The sequence below is a fragment of the Schistosoma haematobium genome, chromosome 1, assembly GCF_000699445.3.
Source record: "Schistosoma haematobium chromosome 1, whole genome shotgun sequence".
Taxonomy (NCBI): Eukaryota; Metazoa; Platyhelminthes; class Trematoda; order Strigeidida; family Schistosomatidae; genus Schistosoma; species Schistosoma haematobium.
In genome coordinates this window covers 16,079,566-16,082,929 of record NC_067196.1, presented here as the reverse complement: position 1 = coordinate 16,082,929, position 3,364 = coordinate 16,079,566, and positions in this window count along the sequence as shown.

The window sequence follows — 3,364 nt, the reverse complement described above, 5'->3', positions numbered from 1 at the left end:
AGTTAATTATAAACTAAACAAATCATTTTTCTAATAAACTATAAGACTAACTATTATGAAATGATTCTTCTAAATATAAACGAAAATTCTTATAAATCATTCTCTCTAATCATTGTAAATAACTTCAATCTTCTATGTTATATAAACAATCGTTAGTAGAGATATTCTTGCGTAGCTGTTGTTTGCTTTTTTTTCTTCAAAAAAGTGCAGATCAGAATAAAACAGAAAGTTAGAAAACCTGCTTTTAATCTTGAACATTATGAAGTAACTTTACGTTCCGTTCTAATTTTTAGTCATGTTAAGATGAGATACAATAATAGTAATAATAATAATAATAATAATAATAATAATAATGATAAGGTAATATCACGTTTTTGTTCAAGATTACTTCCGTTTATAATTTTGTATGACAATAATAATAGTAATGACATATATATAGTGTCTTAAATTAGCTTTTCTATTCAACATAATATCAGTACACTTTCAATATAATAATTTGTACAGTATTGTGATCAATGCTACTGATGTCAACAGATATAAGTATTATGTATCACCAATCAAAAGTGAAATGTTTGGCGATAAAAGGTGAAGAAGATCAAACAAAAAAGAGAATAAGAACAGAGAGATAATCGATATGAAAATGAAGGAACAATAAAGTTTGAGACAATTGATTGACATCTTGCAAATGAAGTATTTACTGTATTGTTCTGAGATTTTACGAAGAGATTCAATAATTTTGTATTCATATATATTCGATTATCTCCACTTGTGTGTTTTCGTTCTCTACAGTATGATGTTTATTTGCTATCATATTATTTGTGTTAATTTGATGTAAACCTCGTTCATTATGACATGTATCATATGTTTTGATAGTAAGCCTTTGTGTTTCCTTTTATAATGGATTTTTTTAGGAACTGATTATCAAATGTATGTAAAATCGTTATGTAAATGAGTGTATATTTAGGTAAATGTTGATGTATTTTAAAGTTTGAAACAAATCTTCTTCCATACCAGTTTTTTAGTGTTCTTATTCACATCATGGAAATTGAGATGGTTCCCAGTATCATCTCTTACAGTAGTTACTCATGATTATAACAAGCTATTTACTTATTCATTTCCAATTAACAGCATCATGTACATTTAATGGTTCACTTGAATCTTCCTAATAATGTTTAGGACTGCAATTGATCAGTTTCTTATTGGCATATGTGCATACCAAGCGTATTGTCTCTATATTGCCCTAATTCATAAGTATTATAAACAAAGATGGATAGTGGCTAGAAGTAGCACAAGCAACTGGCTATTAGGACTCAACAGCTAATGGATAACGCGATGGTGTTTGAAGCGAACGGTATTGGGTTCGAGTCCCAGAGTAAACATCAACTCTGAGATGCAGGTACACCTAGCTGATGAGTCCCAAATAGGACGCTGCGTGCGTCCTGTATCCCACAGCTAGCCACTATTCATCTTGGATCATGTACATTTAATTATACTGTTTTAGTTAAAGATTACTTATTCAGATGTGAAATGAGAAATTATTGTGTATTGTTGATTTATAGTCCAGTCTAAAATTGACAATTAGTTTTTGGGATAAATAATGTAATCGATTGGGTATTACAGAGTTTCTAGCTCTTTTGTGACTTAAATACTTCTTGATATCAGGTCTTTACTGGTTAATAACACATTGAAAACCTGAAACATCTATTTTAATATATAAACTGAAGCAAGCTATCGAATTAGGACTCTCTTCAGCAATATCAGGATAATAGAGTTTCACTGTCCATTAGTTGATCTTATTAGTCAGTTATAAACAACTTAGAGTCTCGCTCAGATGTAAGTTACCCCAGATTACCATGTTGCAGTAATAAAACGAGATGAAATGAAAAAGATGAATATCAATGTAGTTGGGATAATATAGTGACAACGCTAATGAGAAAGATCGGAAGTTTAGAACATGGTTTGAGAAGGATTGAAACGGTATGTGTGGAGAAGTACTGAAACTTAAGATCTAGAGGAAGATAAAGGGTGGATTCTTCTGATTATTTACTGTGTTACCCAAGGCCTCCTGACATCACTCTCAGTCGTCGCGCCGACTGTGACCAAGTAGTTTGTACCCACAAATATCTTTCAGATCAGGAGTTCATCACTTCATGGATTGATATCACGTTCCGATTTGGTTGTTTGTAGCTTCCTTCCAACCCACTAATGCACCAGATAACGCCACTGGTTGTGAAACACGATTGGTTGGCACACATAACACGTGTTGAGGCGATACATGTTCAAACCACCCCAGTTGACTAAGATCCACAAATCCGTCAACTAATTTCCCGTCTATCCCTTACTCCTCATTTCGGTAATGCCATTTTTGTGATCCTAACACATATCAACAGTGCTTTGAAGACACTTGCGACCAAAAACATGCATCCTAGTCATGTTTTCTACTTTTGTAGACCGTTTTTCATAGAGCTGACTAGTGAGTATGAAATTTGCCGTTTGTTTGGCAGGCGAACACTTCCTGGTTTCTAGTTATTATCTGACTAAGGTCAGTCCGTGATATGAAGCCAAAAATCTATATTCAGTTCTGATAAATAAACATTTATGCCTACTGCTTTGATCAAACTGTTGCATTTGATTAATAAAGTTGATGTATAGTTATGAGTTTTGTAAATCGTACAAGCACAGGACGTAAAGAAGTGTGAATATTATGAGCAGGAGGCTGAAACGATATATCTAAAGGTAGATATGCTAGATAACTTTGAAGGTGGAAAAATAAACGTTCAATTTTGATGGGGTTTTGTTCTCTGAACTAGACGGTTTGGTCGTGGAGCTTCCATCGTTCTTCCGAACGACATTATCTGCACAAACTTCAATTAGAACTGAAGTGTTTGGATTTCTCCACATGTGGTTCACAGCTTGTCTTGTAGACCTCGATGTTGATTGGTTTTTGTTGACCTTAAACCTGTCATTGCTTACTTTGTTTCGGTTGTATCTCCCATTGTTTTGATTTTTGTTCCTATGTTTGTGCATACTTTTCCTGATTGATTGATAAATTGGATCGATTTCAATGTGCTTGTTAATTGCTGATTAACCTGAGTGCCAAGCTTTTAAAAATTCTCTGGTGTTTTTGAAATTGCCTCTATCCAAAATTTCCCCATTTTTCCAGTCGAATATGTGTCCGCAGTAGTTGTCCACGTGCATTGATATAAGTAAGGACATTTCATAGTGTTTGACTACTAATTTATGTTCATACATACAAAGATGAAGAGGGCGTCCGCTTTGTCCGTGACCAAACCATCCAGCTCAGAGAAAATAAAACTCCATCAAACTCATCCACCTGAGCTACAAATCTTCTCCACCATCTCAA